Here is a 23,412-nt window from a genome sequence, read left to right as displayed (position 1 = left end):
TAAAGTTTAAAAATTAAAGATACTAATATGAATTATAATTTACAGTGTTAAATACTTTAACTATTAAATTGATTACATATCCATATCCAATTTTTCTATAATTTTAGATTCTGAGTGGAACGATGAATGTATTAATTTTACAATGATGTGTGTTTTTTTATTTTTGTGTCTGTCATCACCTTTTAGGACAGTAAAAGTGCTTGGATTTTCTTCAACAGTACTTTTTCTGATAGGAAAGTGAATTTAGTTGGTGCTTTGGGGGGTCAAAAGTAAAAATTTCACAGTAGATTTCAAGAGCAACGTGAAAAACAAAAGAAAAATTAAGGAAAAACGGGAATTTTTACACAAAATCTGTTTTCGAGAAAATCGATTTTGGTTTTTGGTACAACTCTAAAACAAATGACCGTAGGTGCCTAAAATTTTGACTGAACGGTTATGTTTGCATTTTCTATACACCACAACATTTTTCAAATATTTAGATTTATTTTGAGCTTTTTACGGACATGTTAAGTTTCCATTTTTTTTAGTTTTTTTTTCTATAAATATCAATAAAATTTAATTTGTTGGTTAAAAAAGTTTGAAAATTTAATAAAAGGCTCCTAGTATATTGTTTCAAAAGCAGATGAAAAATATTAAAAATCTTTAATCACAGTTTTTTTTTATAAGCATTTAAAATTCAAAAATTGACAAAATATGTAAAAATCACGAAAATTAGCAAATTATTTTGAGTTAAGAATTCGTAAAAATTTTTCTTTTTAAATCTAAGATTTGAAAATGTAATATATGATTCCACATAAGTTTGTCTACCATTTAAAAAAAAAAAATGTCTACAAGCAAGTCAAATAAAATTTTTATGAGCATTTGAACTTCATATTTTTACAACATTCGATATTCACTCGATTTCTCACGTAATGATTTTCTTATTTTATTGTAATTAAAAAACGAATGACTGTAGATACTTGAAAATTTCACTGAATGTTTATATTAGCATTTTATATATACGATAAAATTTTGAAAATAATTTGACTCTTTTTGAGCTGTTTACGGACATTGTCAGTTTTCAATTTTTTTCTTCTATAAATATCAATTAAATTTTATCTGTTGGGCATTTAATACAATGTTCCTGATATATTGTTATAATAGCAGTTGAAAAATATTAAAAATACATGGGCAAATTTTTTTTTTATAAGCATTTTAAGATCGAATTTTGACAATATTTATATAATTTAAAATTGAATAATTATTTTGTAGTTAAAAATCTATAAAATGTTCAACTTTTATACCTAAAGATTGAAAATTTAAAACAAGATTCCACGTAAGTAGTTAATTATGTTACCGAAAAATCTAAAAAATAAATAATCACATTTCATTTTTATAGTCATTTTAAGCTCAAATTTGGACGAAATTACATATTAAAAAACCTGGAATAACTATTTTAGTTGTTTTGTTGTGATTGTATAATATTATTCGTGGGTACTTGAAACTTCTAAAGTATACTATTATATATCTATGATAGTACCACGGTTTGTTGTTGATGTATGACGTGTTACCTATTGGATATTTTGATATGATTAATTTGGAATTTATTATAGGTACCTACTTCAGGTCAATTATTTTTTTTTAATACCATAGATAAGCATATAATATGTCTTATACCTAGACTGACATACCGTCTCCGCTCAGAATCGTTTTTCTTATACAATGATATTATATCATTGAATTCAAATTTAATACTATCCATTATACAGTGACCCACTTGTAACCTACTGTACAGCAGAGCGACATCCACTTACCCACCTTTTTTAATATTGCTCATTATTTATGATATTGTTTGTATATTCATTGTTTTTTTTTATCCCGGTGACCTTGTATCACCCATCCCTTGATAGCTTTATAATCCAATTAAATCTAAGTCTAAATTATTTTGCCTGTTATTATTATTTATATTTAATAATACCCACTACCTGTACTTATATGCACTATTATAGTTTAAGATTATCAGTTATCCATAGCTAATAGATAAGAACCAGTAAAAAACTGTATTACATGGGACGCTAGCTTACCAGTCACAACCACTATTATTTCTTTTAAAATCTCTGTGCAACTATCCATTAGGACCTAATTGTTAATTGCGTCACTATCCTCCATAACTTCATCCACTAAAACCCGCGTTCTTATGACACAGAATAAAATAAAAAAGACATTTCTAATCGTGGAGTGTATATTGTTTAAGTTTGCAGAAGTGCAGTACACGCATTGCCTTCGATGATTTCCAACGCAACGTCGTCCATGATTTTGCCACCAGAACAAAGCAAAAGAAACACGACTTCAACTAACAGTCGACGTACATTTCGACGATTGTTTTTGTTTTTTGTTTTAGGAGGGCTTGTATTATCCAAGAGAGCTGAACCACGATTGCTATATTTATATGGTACATTTATTTACAATGAGTATATTATAGTACTTACATACAATTCCATTTTGGTGGGGGAGCCATTGATATTTGTGTGGAGTTAAACCCCGGGAAACCCCCTCCACCAATATCCACCCATTAGCTAAACTACCATCTATGTATTATTAAAGGCTTAACGTTGTGCACGACGTAGATACTATTATATTATTATATTCTATTAATATTATCTAAATCGTGTTGTGGTGTAACATCAAAATCGGCGGTTGCTCAATGAATATATTGGCCAGACTGGTGAATATTATAACACAGCTCATCGTAATTTTCGGTTGTCTTGTACCTATATAATATTAAACGACGATGAAAACACATACTATATTCTCGTTCTCGGTTTGTTATTATTACACACATTGAATAGTACAAGGACGAACATTATGACCAATATAATTCATCGGTTACAATAATTAATAGTTTAATAACATTTTAATGTCAGAGAACGTCAGACTATAATATTACATGTATTATACGCGTTTGTGTGTGTACTATCTCCACAGGTTCCTACATATTGATATAATAATATAATGAAATTTCCATATAATTATAGGCCATAGGTACCTAGTTACTCAAAAGTTTTATGGTCTATAAATTCTTCTAAATACATTTTAGTTTTGGATTTTTCACTTTTACATAATATATAACAAATACAAAACGTATTCATTCTTGTTTGCTGTATTTTTTTTTTCAAACTAGTACCTAGGTATATATTTTTACAATGCGTGTATTAGTTTAATCCAATAAATAATAATTATTTTTATTTTTAAATTTCATCGTGACGTGTCACCCTCCCATTCTCGTACTTACATAATATTATAATTATAGAATATTATTGTTATTTGGTAATATTAAATAGAAACGTCTGTTTTTAGTCCTGTAATCATCGCCATTTAAAATCCAAAAGTAATTTCATCATTTTTTTTTCGTAGTGTAGGTATTAATACCTATTAACTGTTACCGATACACCATAATAAATTAATCTAAATAATATACCCTCAAATATCATTATTATTTGTTGTACCTTACTGTCCTTACCCAAGACCCTTACACACTGCGTATTATAATATACAGTAGGTACCACGATGAAGTGACCGACCGGTGTTATATGATAGTATGCATAAAATATGAAAAAAACTCCTTTAAAGGGATGGTCTAACTTTTTTATTTTTTAGTTCTGGGCAATTCAACTTTTTTTAAACAAAACTGAACCTTGCGCACATTTGCTGACACACAACTTTTAAGCTATTTAACGTAATTATTTTTTTAAAAAGCTATTTTATTGTGTTATCAACTAAAATACACAATCAACCCAGAAATGTACAAATTATTTTTATAAAATTAAATAAGTAAAAAAATGTATTTTTAAAAGGAAATCGCGAATAATTCCAAATAACGCTGTATTTACTACAGTTTTTATTTTTATTCTATTATTGTAAAGAATTCTACTTTTTTTAACTTAATAAAAATATGTTGTGAAATTCTGGTTCGATTGTATATGTTAGTTGATAACACAGTAAAAAAGCTTTAAAAAAAAGAACTAAGGTAAAAAGTTGAAAATTTTTGAGGTTACATCATTAATTGTGCGGTTTGTTTAAATACAAGTTGAATTGACCATAACTAAAAAAACTAAAGATTAAACCCACCATTTAAAGGGGGTTTTTTATAACTTAAGGTATGCACTATATATATAGTATAGTATATTATATACTATCATATTATGACAAAGGCCAGTTACTTTTTCACGGGACACATTGTACCTATAGGTATATGACTTAAATAATTCAAATAGCATGCCATGTTGTGACCAGAAAAAAAGCATTATAAATTTTCAGTTGTTGAACGAAGAAATAACGCCGAAAGTGCATTTCAGAAGTGCAAAGCAACGAAATATTATAATAATATTACGAATTACGATCATATTGTCATAATATCATAGTAACAGTATTCGGCTTATTTTAATGTCGAAAAACGTCAGATTATTATAATATTATTATTATAAAGTTTTTGTTAAATAAACCAAAATATCATAGGTACAAGTAATAATTATGAGTATCAAGAATTAAAAGTTTATAACATAAAAGCTTTGTATTTTAAAAATATATTAGTTGCATTGTATAAATGCAGACATAATAATATATGTACAATATCAAACGTCCCTCATGAAAACTGTACTACATACAACAAAAATATTAATATAATTACTCATAAATTCTAGTGCAAAAAGTTCTATTGTTGTAGCAATAAATTTATGTAGGAATCTCGAAAATAATATATATGAATTTTATGATGTAAAACATTTTAAACTGTATTTGAAAAACATAAATTTATATTATTCTATTGCAATATTATGAACGTTCGTATTATAATTATTATGAGTATTGTATACACAGTTTTTAATCCTATCGCCATCGTCATATAAAATTCAAAAGTAATTTCATAATTTTTTTTTCGCAGTGTATACTTATTGGCTATTACTGAGATATGCCATATAGTATACTTCTACAGTATATACCACAATTATTAATCCGAACAATACATTAAAATATCATCATTACTTTTTGTTCCTTGCCCGAGACCCGAATATATAACATTATAAATCAAAAGACTATTTAATAATTCCCCGACTCGGGTGTTTGCAGTTTGCCGTGTTCGCAATCTGTACAAAATTAGCATTACGAAATTTTAACTCGTGAACTAAAAAATAACGCCCAAAGTGCGTTTTATATGTGCAATTCAAGTCGCAACGCAATATAATAATAAAATTACGATCACATTGTTATAATAATATCATAGAAATAGCATTCGGCTTCAGTCAAAGCAGCACAATATATTGTCTCGAGTTTACAATAAAAAAAAAGCTTAAAAAAAATTCAGGCAACTCGCTTCTCCTATATTATAATGGGTTTCGAGTGTACCTCGTCATCATTGAGTAGGATGTGTTGAATTATAAATAAATCATTGTATATTGTTATTACGTCGAAAATATTCTGAGCGAAGGAGACCGCAGAATGGCGCTGACGGATCAGAATATAATTTCAAGGACAGTTTATGTAACATGATATTTGCACTATTATTCTAGTGTAGGTATTTTCTAAATTCGGTAGAGTGAACTTATTTTTGTCAAAAAGCGTCGAACTTGTAACTATATTATATAAGTTCATACTGACGTAGTGACGTACCATGGAGAATGGTACGAATAGATTCTAGCCATCATTTTGTATGAATAGCTTAAAATTAGACTAATAATTTTAAAAATATCATTGTGTATTTACGGAAAATGATGATACCTACTACGTATAACTTATAGATAATAGCTAAAAGTTTCAGGGTGCTACGAATATTTTAAAATTGTTTAAATTATTATATTTTAGTAGGTACCAAAAAATTAACTAAATCCAACAATTGCCATTTACTAGAAACCACCGTCAAAGTTGAATCTAATGTTCTGCTCCAAAATGTGTTGGCAGACACATAAAAAATAAAAACACTCATCGTTATAAAAGTAGAACCATACGTTCCCTATTCCGCTCATAACCTAAATTTTTTTTATTATTAAGTTAGTCATGATATCGTCTATCCGACTATCCATATTTTGCGTCATCGCATTTTGTATTTTGTAACAGTATGCAAACTAAATACTAATAAACAAGAATCTGATGAATAAATACAAATAACCGAAAAATTATTAATAGTCTAATCTATATTATACTTAATATATAAAGCTGTAGAGTTTGCTTGTTTGAACGCGTAATCTGAGGAACTATTGGTTCGAATTGAAAAATTATTTTTTTGTTGGATAGTCCATTCATCGAGGAAGGTTATAGGCTATATAACATTACACTACGACCAATTAATAGAAGTGCTCAAACAGGGATTTTGAGATTTACGATGGAAATATTTGTTTATAAATGGTTGCTATTGGTTATAGGAGAAATAATCAATATAAATAGTATATTTTATGTATTATTGGTTGCTATTGGTTAATCGGGCAGATCAGGTACAAGCATGCATCAAATCGAATTTTCACACTTTGCCTACCAGAGTGGCTGAGTTGCACTTACTGTAGTGGGTTACACCAAAAAGAAGTTTAACAGTAACAATTTTTTAATAGTTGTAAATTTTTACGGACCACGAAGTGCGCAGGATCAGCTAGTAAACTTTATAAACTAAATAAAAATTATAAAAAACATTAGAACTGCATTATTTTGCTCGAAAATTTGTATCTATGCAAAATATATTCAAAGTATATTCTTTACAAGGTTAAGAAAAAGTAAATGTACCTACTAGTATTTTAAATATTTTTCAAACACTATAAATACTTTCTAGACATTAACTTTCTTACCTTTTTATTTTTTAGAAACTTTCAATTTATTATTATTTAAGAAACTTCCTCCTACTGATTTTTCAAAAAATATTTTGTTCTTATTAACTAATGTAGTATAATATGAAAAATATTTAAATTATATGTCATTATGACGTTGAAGATGCTTTCTTACAGCACATTCTATAAAACATATAATATAATGTAGGTACCATCGTTAAACCACATAATTAGGTTTTGTATATTGGTAAACTTATAACATGTTACATGTACCTACCTATATATAAATAATAAAATACTAGTAATGATGAGATCGACGATGAAAGGTTGCACACGGTCCACCCTGAGTAAACTATATAGTAACCTTGAAACCAATATTATGAGCTTTGAACCAATATGAGTTTTTATATTAAATATTTCATCGTAATACATCGATGTGGCTAACGAAAGTCTTTTTGTATTTAGGCCCGGGCACGATTAATATTAACTCAAGCCAAATACATGAGCCAACTTGTTTATACACCTAAATTTTATTGTAACTGTAGGTATACTTATCAAAGTATCCCCAGATGTCGCTGATTTAAAGCTAATGCAGAAAATAAGTAGGTAGGAATAGTACGTTCAATACAACCGTATACCATAACAAACGTTTCACACCGTTCTGTCTATTTCAAAATGTTTGATTTAATTTTTTTTGTGTACAGGCAAAATTGTTGTTTAAATGCAGGCAATAAATAAATTAATCATTATTACTGCATTTTGATCTGTTGAACATTGATTTTGAGCATTTTTACAGGTGATTAGAAAACACAATATAAAGTTTAATAATAGTAAAATCAAGTGTACTGCCGTAATATTTCTGTTTTAGAATTATCTCTGAAGACTTTTGTTATATATGCCATCGTTAAAAAAGCGGAGGTTTAAGCAGGCCGTATTTATATCCATATATATATAGACTCAGAATTGTATATATTTATTTTATTTTTATTTTTACTTATCTAATTATGTCATAATTACCATTTGTTTGTAATCATCTTATTGTGGTTGTATGAAACGAAAAAAAAAAAGCAGGCCGTCAGTTTTTTTTGGTATTACTTATAATTTTGTCTAATTTTGTTATACTTAATTAAGCACCAATAATGATACTCTGTTACGTAATTTAGAGAAAAAAGTATGAAAATTGTCTTTCAAAACCCGAAAGTTGAATTGAAAAATAGGCAGTACCTATTAGTAGGTAGTATACAACTCGTATAAAACGAACGTGTTACAAATATTTAAGACTACGGAACAAATCAAGTAAGTTAGGTACATGTATGGGGTATACGCACATGGCAGTTAACTCGATAGAAAAACAGTTTTTAATATTTTCAAAAAATGATCGTATTTTATAATAATATTAATAGTACCTATGTCTGTTATAAGAACATAATATTATATATTTCGAAAACCGGGGCTACCACCATACATTATTGAGGCAAAGTGCACGTGCACCATCGCTGCACTTGCGTTACACGCTGGTGTTCTAAGACGTAGGACTGATGCACAACTGCAGCTGCAGCAGTCAAAGAAAATATAATGATGTGCATCCGGATGAGATGCATTTACGGCTCAACGACGATTCCGATCTGCAAGCAGCGCAGACGTTCCGGCGACGTAGGACTCGCGAGCTGAGCGGTCGGCGCATAAATGGCCATCGCTTTCCTCGCCTGACCTAGCAGGACAATAATAATAATTGTTTTTCGTTTCGGTCCTTACACCCGCCCAAGTCCTATTATGGCTGTTACACCGACGAGGCGTTTAATCGGTCGACTGTTGCACCGATGTACCTATATGCGCACTGAACAGCAATAAATCACGAAGACGAGCTCGTTACGTGTATTTTATCTGGATCTATAGCTGCAATAATAATATGTGTGTATAGTCATAATATTGTTGAATTGTTTAATATGGGCCTGCGTAGTAATGATAAAATACCGTGATGGAGACACGAGCGTGTTGATTTCCGGGTGAACGTTTTCATTTTTACATTTTCAAACAAACCAAGATTGTTATTATTGAGAACGGTAGTGCTGCGGATGAGGTAGCGCGTAGTAAGTTATACCCTGCAGGCATCCCAGCGGGGAAATCGATTTTTTTTCTGGGAAATAGTTATAGATACACAGATATTTGGAAATCGATTCTATCTACGCACAATATTATTGCTATAGATACAAAATATTATTAAAGCACTATAATATTATTATGGGTAAAAAAAAATTCAGACCTAAAGCCATGAAACATATTTTGTTGTTTTTTTAAAAAATAATTAATTACTGTATTACCTATATTATATTTGAAATGGTTACTGGTTCTTTGCTTAAACTAAAAAGTTACCTAAATTTATATAAAATGAATAAACTACCAATTATATATTTACAGCAAAATGTGTGCTAACAAATTGTCAATAAAAGGGATAACTTTAATACCCATAATCGAGTATGCATAACATAGGCTGTTATCATTTTCTACCAAAGTGACCCTCAACCGTTATCACCGTGTCAGTGTTACGCCAAAAATAAATGAAGATATTGATTTAGATATGTTTTGAGAATCGCTGTACGCCTGAATCCATCAAATGGCAATGGTTACGATACACGCGTATCACATCACCTCATCTCACTTCACCTCATAGATTTGGGTGGTAAGAATAGGTATAACAATTTAGAACAAAATCTATTTCTCCAACCGAACTTTTTGGAAAACTCGGTAAAAGTAGAAAATCTTTTTTTTTGGTTGGTCGTACTGTTTTAGAGTATTTTAGTGTACATAAATTCTTTGTAACTTATAAGTTTTATCAGTAATACGATTAATTTTCTTCAGTATAACCTTTTTTGTCTTTAGCTATCCTGTTTAGGTTACTTCATCATCTGCAGTGCTATAATTAGTCTTAATATATTAATATTATATTATATGTTTGATAACAATAAATTACAAGTGGTCGTGTCCAGTAATTATGTTTGAATGAAAAATGAATTTATAATATGTTTACAACGCACATTAATATGGTTGGGTACTACCAAATGGGTATTTTAATAAGTAATTAATACGTTCATCTGTGGCTCACAACAGTGTGAATACATTGTTATGTTGGTAAACGATATAACTGCTAATATAATAGGTATTGTACAGTCATAAGAAAAAAGTACAACATGTGTATTAATAGTAAACACTATATGAACAATGGGGTCATAGAGTAATCTATACCTATAGATGATAAGTTCTTAAAACGAACAAAATGTTATTGTAGTACTGCAAAGACTAGTGAACAAAATAATTACCTCCCCCCCCCACGAACAAAAACATTTTTCCTTCTACGGCACTGCAAGACAATATAAAAAATAAAATAATATCTCTGTCGCGGAAGAAACCGGCTCGGGGACTGGAAAAAAATGAATTTCACGAAAAAAAAAATACAATCACATCGCCGCCATCGCGTCGCGTCGGATCGTCGTTTATTGTTTCCTCAAGTCCTGACGGACTACCCGTCACCAGCCAGCTCCCCTCCAAAATGATGACCTCCACTGATCCGTTAGTGTAGTGCGATACCGCGCCAGGTCGTACATTATAGGTACGTCGTTTTATTATTATTATACTTTTCATGCACTCGTGTGTACAAAACGGCGACAAGAAACAGTATCGGTCGCGTAATTAACGACATAATGCATCAGCCGACGCCGACGTGACCTAACCTAAACGTCGCGACGATGTGGAGTAGGTCACTGTACGGCGCTCAGCAAACGCAGTTAAGCGGTTATTTTGTCGACACAAACAATCGTCGGTTGCCGTTTAAGAGTAAACAACAACAAAAACAATAATAATATAATACAAATATACGACTGTTACAGTAAACATAATAATTGAAGGGGTCCGTGTAAGGACGAGATAACACCCTTTTTCAATAAAAATTAAAAGGTACACCAAAAGGTATGATAATATCATATTAAGAATCGATATATTGATATCGTACCTAGATACCTAACAATATTCAATGTAATATACGGTTGTGGATTTAGATGCGGATTGTATTTATTTCTGAGTGCTCTAATACAATGCTTTCTAAGCATAATATTCGATGCGTACAATTTGTACCTACATCATAAAATTCAAAGTTCAATTTTTATTTCAAATTTTTAGGGGCTTTTTATGTTTATAGAGCATTTTATCATATATTTTTTATAGATAATTGGGTAAAATTAGATTTATTTTCTCTTCGAAAAATAAAAATGACAAATGAAAAAGTTTTAAAAAATATTTGCTTTGCTTTGGTATATTTTTAGTTTTGTATATTACACGTGTCGAGAGGCCAGGGGGCAGTCTTATAAATAATACTTTTATTTGTATTTAAATACGATATGTATTCGAAATGTATCCTAATACCTAAAAATAAACCTTTAAAAGCTGTTTATACTAATAATAGTAAAACAAAACTAAATTTGAACATTTGTAGTTACCAAATGATGAAAAAAATATTTTTAAGACATGTTTTATACGTATTTTTTGTGTATCATTTTTTAATATAAATTATTTTAGTGCAGCGTGTTTTATTTCTTAAGGCATATTCTTGTTTTTTAGATCATTAAAACTGATGTTCTAATAATGAAGGATGTATGAAGACTGTTCGTGGGGTGTTTTGGGGGGTTATACCTACCTCCCTTCTGTAATACTCGTAAGTGTTATATCGACGTTATTATGAAGCAACGCAGTTGTCCAAAAAGTCTGATTTTTTAGCGTTATTTTTAATAAAAATAAAAACGTTTGTATACTTCCGTGCTATCAATTTATTAATAGATATTTCAAAAATAAATCCTTTTGAGTACTCAAAATATTAAATAACTTTAAAATTCATAGTTTAGAAACAAAAGATTCTACTGATAGAACTTTTTGTTCCCAATTCTATTTTTTTTAAATAAAACGTTCTATTGATAGAACATATTGATTCCAAATTAATTGATTTGTTCTAATTTAATTTTAATTTAATATAGGTACTGACCTGGTCATCTAGGGTAATTACCTTTATTCGTAATTAGTACCATCGACGTACCGCGTGTGAAATGTGACAATTTTTATAAATAACAACAACAAAGTTACACGATAACTATTGTATATTTACATATACTTATTTCCGATATCACTTTTTGTTTCCAATAACTATTTTGTTTATTAGATAACACTTTTTCATTTAAATATACATTTAAAAACAAAATGTTCTATCGATGTACCCAACACATTGTTTGGATAAGGGTCACATAGAACCTTTTGTTTCTAGTAACTTTTTAAATATGGAATCGACTAAATTTTTTCTAAGACTAAAAGGTAGAGAAAAATAAATCTTGATTGAACAGATAAAAAAACCATTTTTGAATTTTTTTGATTTAGAACTCTTTGATTCCAAGCCCACGATACATCTCCCGTATTATTATAATAATATAGACAAATGGTCTAGTCGTGTTCGGGTATTATTTATTATAGGTAGTTGGATTTTTTTGTATCTTTATGGATGGCGAAAATACTAATTATTGTCTAAAACTGATCATAACAAGACCAATTATTTTCTACTTGTTGGAATATTAAAAACATATTTAAATGAACATACACGATTTTTTTTCATTACCTAACATTATTATTGAAAGTACCTATACAGACGCATAAGAACGATCTGCCGTGCAGGATCAGATGAAAAAATAAATAATACCTCAGTACATAGTATTGAGAAATTTCAAATATTAAAACAGCTGCGTTTAACGTATTTCTGGGCCGTTCAAACCACGATCATAATTTTTAATCGTGTAAAAGTTGCCCACTTCACTCAATGATTTAACTATTATAAAATGATATTATCGGTTTTTAATTTTTTTATTTCATGTGTGTTTTTTTACTGAAGACGATATTGGAACCTGGATTTCAATACGTTTATTTTTTATTTCGACACTTAAAATATCATTAAACTAATTTTTGTTAGGACACGCTTCAGACGACCACCGGGTCGTTGTGCCGCAATTATGAACTACTACGACGCATGACAATTTAATAATTATCTAGTGGCAGTATTATAGTAATAACCAATATCGTCTTCAGCACAAACATAATAATGATTAAAAAAAAAAAAAATGTAAAATACAATTTAAAGATTGTACATACTAGATAGAGCTATCCAACTAAAATAAACACAAATAATACAATTGAAACAAAATTATACAATTCTTCAATACGAAATTCGTATTAAAAATGCGATTATTTGCAATTTATTTCGTAGTTAAAAAAAAAACATACAGTTTTAATATTCATACATATTTGGATTGAAAATTTGATACAACGTTTCATATAACTTTTGCTAACAATTATGTAAAATAATGTTGAGTGCTATAATTTCACAAATATTTTTTATGAACGACTCTAAAGTATACAATTTGACAAAATTGATATTCGGGCATAAAATAACAATTTCTCATAATTGAATTTAGTTAATTTGTTGTAACCTAAATAGTATTTAATCGTAAAACTTTAAACATTCCACTGGAACTTAAATTACAATTTTTTATACTCAATGAATATTTCTAATTATTTAGTGTACATTTAAACTATTTCTAGGCATTTTAATTTGTTATTGGATAAGTTAAGAATAACAAGAATCTTCGTTATTTTTTTGTCATTCAATATATTATTGCTGGGGAGGGTAGGGGCTTGAAACTTTTACGTATATTATTATAGTTTACTATATTATACACAATTACATTTTTAATATATTTCGATTAATTTAAAGTTATTTCCTATGCGTATACCACCAATTTATTTATTGATCAAAACAATGGGTATATTTTGCTGTTCTACGTCAAGTCGGTACTGAGTACCGACATAAAATAGTAAATAACAATAATATATAATATAAATATATATTATTATAATACCTAATGAATAATATAATAAATGCGATGGTTTTGGCAAAAATAATTCAACCTACCGTATTACTAATAATAGTAAAATAAATTACCTACTACTATAATTAATTATAGCTGTATAAATACTAATTGTAATATAGGCTGACAAACAGTTTTCGCTTAGAATCGTTTTTCGTATGCAATGATTGATCATTAATTCAAATTTAACACACCCACACAGTAGACAGTGACCCACACATTGACGCAGTACATTCGACACCTACCATATTATAGTGACTTTCCTGAGGTTTTTTTTCTATTAAAATGTAAAACAATATAACAATTTTATGTTAACTTTTTTTTACCTAAATAAGCTATATTATTTAAATTTATACCATAACATGAATAACAAATATATATATATATATATATATATTATTTAAATTGATACCATAACATGAATAACAAATATATATATATATATATATATTATTTAAATTGATACCATAACATGAATAACAAATATATATATATATATATATTATTAATTAATTAAATATTTAAATACACGATGTCATTTGAAAAAAATATATTAGTCTCCACTCCACAATAGATGACGTAGCCAGACATGGTATCAATGGCCTACATATAATTTATTATAAGGCATATATTTGCATATTTTCCGAAATGTAGCATATATGTACTTGCATATTTTATAATTTTTTTCTGGTCTTAATCAATATTCATTTGTGTGGTTTTCAATACAAAATACCAAAAAAAAAAATGTTATTAACTATAAAGTTGAATCTAAGCTTGTACATTTGTATTTTATTTGGATTATTATACCTATTATAATTATTGTTTATTTATTGTCGGGAATTCTATATTTCTATTTGGAAATATTATAAATGCAGATTCAGCAGATCCATAGTCAAACATTATTAAAACAATCTAATGTTGTTCAATGCAACTCACTTAATTAAGATTCACGTACTTGAAATTGTAATTGATAATTATAAATATTTTAAACCTTTTTTTAATAATTTTCGATAAATAATTTAAAATTTAAATTATTTATCGAAAATTTATATTTAATATAAAAATGTTTAAAACATATTTTTCAATTTTTTTCACATACATTGAGCTATTTTTTAGAACATAATTTTATACATATTATATTTATTCAATTTTTAGTGCACAGACATCCAATCCAAGTAAGTTATGATCTATACATAAGCATCAATCAAGCTAACAATGCCAAATTATCCATTTAGTAGTTACATACTGAAGATATTATATTAATTCACTGAGCGTTATTTTGTAACGATTAGGTAGGTACCTAAATATATAGCATGTTTAATAAATTAATATTATAATATTCTACAAATAATTGTTGTATGCAAAGAAACCTCTTTCACAATGGATAAAATATTATCCAAGAGTAATGATAAAAAATAATTCACTATTTCAAGTGTGCCCTCGTTACCTATTATAATATCTCGAGGATGAAATCCGTTCAAAACAGGCATAATATAATATATCCATGTATTACCTATAATTAGTGACCGTTTAAGTGTTCAAGCGTGTTGTTCATGTTCGCGTTTAAGTGGCGATTCGAGTAGAACGTCCGACCTGCACCGGGACCGCGGTATACAGAACTACGATTCTTTGCAAATAGAAATCGTAAAGTAAACCTATGTCCCATTATTTACGATGTTTTACATTAAAATCCGTCCGGGAACGTTTTCGGCAGTATATAAATAATAATATGAAAAACCTCTACCATTAAAATATATGGTATACCACCCCGTCGAATGGTTATATTCAGTGTTCGCGGAATTGATTGATTTCATCGTAAGACACATAATATATTTTACGTTGAGCTTTTTTTTTTCGTCATTTATTTTGACAACTACTATGGTCGTCTTATAAAGGTAAAACGTCGCGGGCAGAATTTCACGTGTCATTTTTGTTTTCAAACTATTGATCGCACCTCTGCGATATTTGCACAATATAATAATATAGTGGATTCGAGTATGGATAGTTCATTTTTGGTGAATAGGAAAATTTTAATAAGGGCTCATACGAGAATAAAGCCGCAATATTTGGTTCAAATTTCTAGTATCTACGGTTATTCATTTTCGTAATTATAACAAAAAATAATCCTGTTTTCTGTTTTTCCATATTATTTTAAACTATAAGTGGAGTGATTGGAGTGATGAATGTATTTATATTACAACGATATGTTTGTGTGTGTGTGTGTGTGTGTGTGTGTGTGTGTGTGTGAATGTACGTGACAAGTCGAACAAATTATCGATTTTGAACTTTGAGGGTGGTTGCTGATGGAAAATTTAATATAGTTGGGTCAAGATTGAAGATTCCCTGTGTTTTATTCAAAAGCGTAGAGTAAAACAAAAAAAAAAAAATTAGTAAACGGGAATTTTGACGTACAACCAGCTTTCGACCAAATCATTTTTATTTTTTTGAAAACACTAAAAAAATAAACGTAGATATAGGTAGGTAGTTAACATTTTTATAAAATGTTTTTATATTAAATCTATTTTAGATACAAGATACAATTTTCAAAATATTTTGACTCTTTTTGATCTATTTATAGATACTTGAATTTTCCAATTTTTTCTTGTCTATTAAAATATTTAGCTTTGTCAAAAAGTTTAAAAATGAAAAAAAGAAAATCAAGGGCGAAACCGTGGTTTGACAGGACTTGTAGCAGTACAAAGGAGAAAAACAGAATGGTAAAATTACAACAGTAATGAAACAAAGTGGACAAGAATCAGAACTTGTCAAAATGAAGCTAACAGCATATTGAAATGTGAAAAGAGAAAATATACTGGAAATGTCAGAATTCGATTATAAAACACACAGAACAAGAGGCATGTATAAGTAAGTGATGACTTCAGAAGAGGATACAAAAAGAATGAAAAATTCCTAAGAAACGATGATGGCTTTCTGGTAACTACTTTGATAAATTGTTTAACTGCGAAGAATCAGATGAAGCCTTTTGTTTTAATCAAGAAACCCGAAAAGAACCGACTATAGAAGAAATAATATCACAGATAAATACATTAAAAAAACAATAAATCTCCCGGGGAAGGTAACATGCACAAACCACAATAATTTATAATATTCCTGATTTTCACATATTTCATTATTAACTGAAATATTACACATTTATACAAAACATACGTAGATAAGTAGAGGTAGATACCTAAAATTATAATTAGCTTATATTTTTTAATTTACGTACATTTCAATATTTTTCTTGAAGTGTATCAATTAAAACTAACTTGATTGATGAATAAAATACATACCTATGAATAAGTTTAAAAAACAACTTACTACCTACCTATTATTATTTTAAATTGGCACAAATTACAATTTTTATAAGTACAAGAGTGTGCAGATTACATAATGGTATAAATGCATAATATACTTTTATCTAATTGTATGTAATGCAAATTACAACCTAAAGGGAGCACATTTTTTTTTGTTTTTGGTGCAAATTACACAAGTATTACACAGTAATAATGGCTTTAATATTATTAAACCGAATTAAATGTATTTTCTAATTTCTATTATATAATATTAATGTACTCTGATAGTCTGATCAAATTCTCGTGTATAGCCGTGTAAGTTTCATAATAATTATTTAATAATAGTTTGAATCATATAGTAATTATTACTATATGATTCAAACTCCATATGTCCATCTACCGATTTGTTGTTCCTTCAAACGATGAAAAAAAGGCCTCATTGTCCAAATACGGAGTGAGCCCACCAGGAAATTCCCGGTTTCTCTGTAGACTTATCTACCTATGAGTGGAATAATATTTATACTATCGACATATTGACTTAAGTAACCACTTGTGTGGGAAGACAAAGACTGTCTATGGTGTAGGTCATGATTTATGATTGATTGCGCAAAAATTATTACAATATTTCATAATGATCGATGTTGTAGGCACATATAGAGGCTGTGAATTTCTATATACGATCTCAGCTACAAACTCGTTAAATCCGATGATAGTGTGATTTGCACCTAAGCCATTTTCTATTTCGTTGTGCGATATTATATTGTCCACGCGCAATACAATATTCAGATTTTTGTATAATATTGTGTTACGTTCAAAGCCTGTGTGACTGATTACTGGTGATTGGGAAATAACCGAATTTCCCGGGAATTTCGGGGAGTGTTTGAATCCATTGATTGGGAAAATTTCAAAGTTTTGTCCCTACTATTTCTTACTTTGCCTGGCCTTAAGATAGGCTTAACTGTTATTTCTAACTCTGACAGTTTTAATTTCACTTTTTACATGAAGACTGGGCAATCCGCTAATCGGCAACCTTAAACTGGGCAAAGCAAGAAATAGTATAATAATTTGGACTTGGCAAAATATTTTTAATATAATTTAATATTTAGATAATTTTATAATTAAAACAAAATTTTACAAAAAAGGAATCGTAATTCTATAGGCTAAGCGTTTTAATAAGTTATACGGAAAAATTAAAATGCAAATGAATAAAAAAAATTATGTTAAATCACTGTTTTTTTTTCACCAATTAGCGAGGATAAAAGATGTCAAAAATGATTGGTCAATTTGCTCAGACTATTCTTGATTCCTACCTGAGCCGGTAATCACGATTGACATGTCAATTTTGGGAGAACCTATGTTATACATAATAATATTTAGAATATCTGACCATCGATATTAATCAATTATGACTAACATGAATCATTCTTAGCGCACCATAATATGTTATAAATTATAATACACAAGAGAGGCGTCGTGACGATCAAAATATACAGTTTTGGGAGGAAATCTGTGGATTTTTCTTGGGTTTTTACCGGTCGTCGGTCTATAATTTGTTAGTGTTCGAGGCACTGGTCTCGACGGGGTTGTCGTCAACTGCAGATATAGGTCGAAACCGTGATTTATGTACATTTAACGTTGTCAGACGAACGTTTTGTGTACGTAATTCAGCCGCCAAACCGTCGTCGTATATAAAGACATAAACGACGGTGGTAGAGCCGTCTCGTTGTTGGTCAGCAAATGACGCGAACAGTCGAGACAAGAAATTTCAACGCGTCTATAATAGGTTTGTACCTATCTATTGACGTTGACGTGTGTGCACTATCAGGAGTGCCAGATATAGTACCTATCTGAAATGTCAGCATTTCATATTCAACCGACTGCACACTCCTGCAGTAATATTATTGTATTATATACGTGTGAATGGATATTCTGATTGTTTTCAACCACTATATGTGGGTAGGTATATAATGTTATATTTTAGGTATAAAAAAATACGTCCATCATACGTGCTTCAATCATTTTGTAATACCAACGTCCTACATAAATACAAAAAAGCCAAAGCTCAGAGTTTTTTGTAAAATATTATTTTTCTTTGACCCATTGAATTAAAATATTTAAGCTGAAAACCAAAACTATAATCAAACCAAATTTTTATGATAACATAATTTAATATGGTAAAAGCGTGAAAAAATAGTTATAATTTATATTTTGTTAGCTTCCGCGTTGTTGAGGCTGAAAGTCTTAAGATTTTACTTTGTTTTGAATTTTCTTACCTATAATTATAGTAACACCAAACATTAGAATTTTGTATTTTTAATTTAATGAAATTGATTTTGTAAATTTAATTTTATCATAGATGTACTATATTTACACCTAAAATCCATGGATAAAATATGTAGCTACTATTTTTATTTTTATAAACTTAATTAAAGTATAACCGTTTATCATACCCGATAATATAATATTATAGTTGTTCGCATTATTCTTATATTAAATTATACTAAATGTATTATATTAATCCATTATTCTAGATTACTTGCGTTAGGTTTTCGTTTGGGAAATGCTTAGTGCATAATAATATATACAATTGTCAATTCCCATTACCGACCCTCTACGATCGGAAACGTTATGATATAGGTAATAATATAACCTCGTTCCACTCGTAGGAAACTCAAAACAATAAGCCTCGTACTCCCTGGTCCCCATCCGAGGCCGTAATAAATGTTTCTCAGTTATTGGTCGGCCGACTATGTATGTCACTGTGACTTTATGGTTAATAACAATTGTAATGGTATACGACTATAATATCACTGCCTGGAAGGTCATTTTCCGGTTTTTCGGTGTTGTTCTTAAGAAAATCGTGAATTACCGCAAAAAAAAAAAAAAATAATAAAGTTAACATTAGTATCTAATCAAACACTCATTGTTAACGAAATCTTGACTATTTTTCGTTAAACTTAGCTCCGATCACGTGTAATCAATCCAACATTTTTTACCATTTTTATATTATGCGTATGGTTATGACACAATTTAACTTATAATACGTTCTTAAATATATACTAAAGACCTGCATGGGCCGGGATTGCATACTTTTTGGAGCAGTAAAAATAAAAATGTTTCAATTCTCAACATTGGTTCTGGTAGTGAATTCGATTTAGTTGATACTTGAGGTTAAAAGTTAAAAATGTCCAGTAATTTTCAATAAAATCGAGAAGAACCCACAATAAAACTACGGTAAAACGGAAATATTTAAGCAATACGGGTTTTTGACAAAATCGATTTGTAGATAAGTACCTACTTAACATTTTCACCAATTATAGATATTATATTATAGATTTATAGATATAATTTAATTTTCAAAATATTTTGAATCTTTTTGTTATCTTTATAGTAAATGTACAGACATTTTACATTATTTAGTTGTTTTTCGATTTATCTATTATAACATAAGCGAAAAAGTTTGAAAAATTAATATAAGATTACTAATGAGTGCGTTGTTCAATGGAATTAAAAAAAAAAAAATAGAGTAAACACGCACACATTTTTTATGAGAATTATTGTGGTTTAAATACTAATGAATTTGAATATTTAAATGTAATAAATATATTTTGTTATTACCTACTATACAGCATATTACCCCATATTAGCCTATACCCCGTTTTTTTTTTTTTTTTAAATTTGGTCATGTCAAGGAATATTGTGGTCTGCAGGTAGGAATATACGCCTTTTATCAAATCAAGAATATTACTTTAATTTTCATAATTATAATTATTTTCTTTTAGTCAGTAGTGTTTTACCCAGGTGGGAATGGAAAAATTATTACAAGTTGCAGGAATCTAGATAAAGTAGGTAGATTTATAAAGTGGCGATTGTGTGACATAAACGAAGCACAGTGGGTACTCATTACTTTCCACTTTGAAGAAGACTGTAAGAATCATAAATATGTATATAAGTGGGAAACCATTAATTTTATATATACCAATTGGGATAAGATAATTTTTACGTTTTATTCGTTTTTATCGTGATAAACAAAGCATTAAGGAAAGTCGGTTAGAAAATAAAAATATCTGTAGCAGCTCAAAAACATGTTTATGTTAAAAAATGAAATGATTGTAACAGACCTCGGTGGAGTTTACACAATATATCAACGTACCTTTGCATAGGTAAATAAAATATATATTATAATTTGTATAATATGCAATATGTGCGGACAGGTCATACTAACAAAGGTCCTGACATAGTAGCAAAATTCTCCGTATTATATCAGTCAGGTAAAATTATTATTAATCAATAAACCAAGCGGGATAGTTGAGCGTATAACATTTTATTACTACGATTTTTGTTATATAAGTAACAAAATATTTTTAAACATTTTTTGCACTGTTTGGTACTGAATATATTTTAATTCAATGCCATGACACATCAAAAAAAGTATTTGCAATAAATTATTATATGTTAGTATACATAGATATATTTATATATACCCAGTATATTAATATAATAACATAATATAATAAGTTAGGTAATTTATTGTTTAAAGTCATTTGTTAAACAGACATAAACGTAATGTGAAGTGTTTTATAATTTTCATTTTATGTGTAGGTAAGCTTTATCAAGCCTGAGCAAGTTAATCATAATTTTTAATTGAGTTTAGTTTAAGTTGTAGAAAATATTTTAAAAAGTTTATAGTTAACATAGTTATTCTAAATTTTTTATTGACTCAGTAAGTTAAAAGTTATATGGAAACTTACAATTACCTATTAACTTAAATAAAGTTATTTTTTTTAATTTATGAATAACCGGTTATATATGGTTTAATATAATAAAAGTAAATGTTTACGCAACATAACATATCATTAATGATAATTGTATTATATTTATTTATATTTATATATATATTTTACGCCAATCGGCAGTTAAACAATAATACATAATATGTAGGTAATAACGATTAGATAACAAATTAGATAACAAATTAACAGTAATAAGCATAACAACTCTAACAAAACTAGATCGTACAAATAACAAGAGTAGCCTGAGAACGCATTCAAAACAGCTAGGGTACATTTAAGTTAGTAACTCTGAGCATTCTGTGAAGTGGATGATTGTAACCATAGGCAGTAGAGTGATGGGGAACATAAAACTGGTCTAGGTTTCGTATTCCACGGGTAGGAACTTTAAATGGAATTTTAGCAAGTAAGTTAGGAGCGTCTAAAGTACCATTTAGAAGGGAAGTTAAAAAGTGTACATCTTATATTCATTAAGTTTATATCAATAAAAATCAATTAAGTTAAAAATTAAGTTGATAAAAATTAAATTTAAATTTTTAACTCATTTTTGCCCAGGCTTGTGCTATATAATATTCTAAATTCAAGGTTTCGAAATTGTTAATAATTTACACTGCCACAAGCTAAGCTTAATAGAGTAAATTAAACAATATAATTTTGTGTATGTAATATTATGTTTTATATTTCATAAAAAAAAAATGTTCTGCCGTGGTGTAGTTTTTTCAAATTGTGGGTCACGTAACCCACTATATAGGTTGTTCCCGAGCCATATTTCGGTGGGTAAATAGAAGTTTAAACTTTACAAACTATAAACTATTAAGTACCTATTATAAGTCTTGAAAATTACCCATGAACCATCATACTATTATCATGTCTGTTTGAACGACGGAGATTGTCGGTAAATGCCTTCGTTATTGTAAGATTATATCGAGATCCGATGACCAAATATTTTCAACCAGTTTTTTCCAATCACCGCATCCAACCACGACACAGCTGGAATCAATATAGTTCAGTAGGCAGTAGTATTTTTTAAAACTATTTTTTGTCCTGAAAAACCATGTGGATGCTGAAAGTTTTTTAACGAAAATAATTTAGGCTGCTATGCTAAAATAAAGATTGAGTAGTTCAACTAGAATACGGTAAGTAAAAGAGTAAACTCGGGCTTATAAAGTAAAGGACATAATATCAAACATTGATATCGTTCAAGTTTTTTCCAATAATATCGTATCTAAAAAAAACTATCGAACTTATAAATGCCATTTATAACATGATATTTTCCATATTATTTTAATTTCATAAAATATGCATAAGTAGTTACCCACTTCACGAAAACTGCTTCTATATTTGAGATTTAATTTATTTTATCTTGGACATTTAGATAATATTTGATCCCAGGAGACTTTTCAAGTACAGCTCAAATTAAATTTTTTCCCATTCCCCAAAACCAAAGTTTTTCATTCACCAGATTCATGGAACCTGCTTGAAGCCGCTCTCGATAAAATTGGATTCGTTTTATCCAGCTATATCAAATAGTTCTAAAACGATATCGGTATCGATTCATTTGATTTATTGATGTGCCATTTGCCATCAC

Source organism: Acyrthosiphon pisum, chromosome X (genome assembly GCF_005508785.2).
Source record: "Acyrthosiphon pisum isolate AL4f chromosome X, pea_aphid_22Mar2018_4r6ur, whole genome shotgun sequence".
NCBI lineage: Eukaryota > Metazoa > Arthropoda > Insecta > Hemiptera > Aphididae > Acyrthosiphon > Acyrthosiphon pisum.
This window is presented reverse-complemented; position numbering follows the sequence as displayed.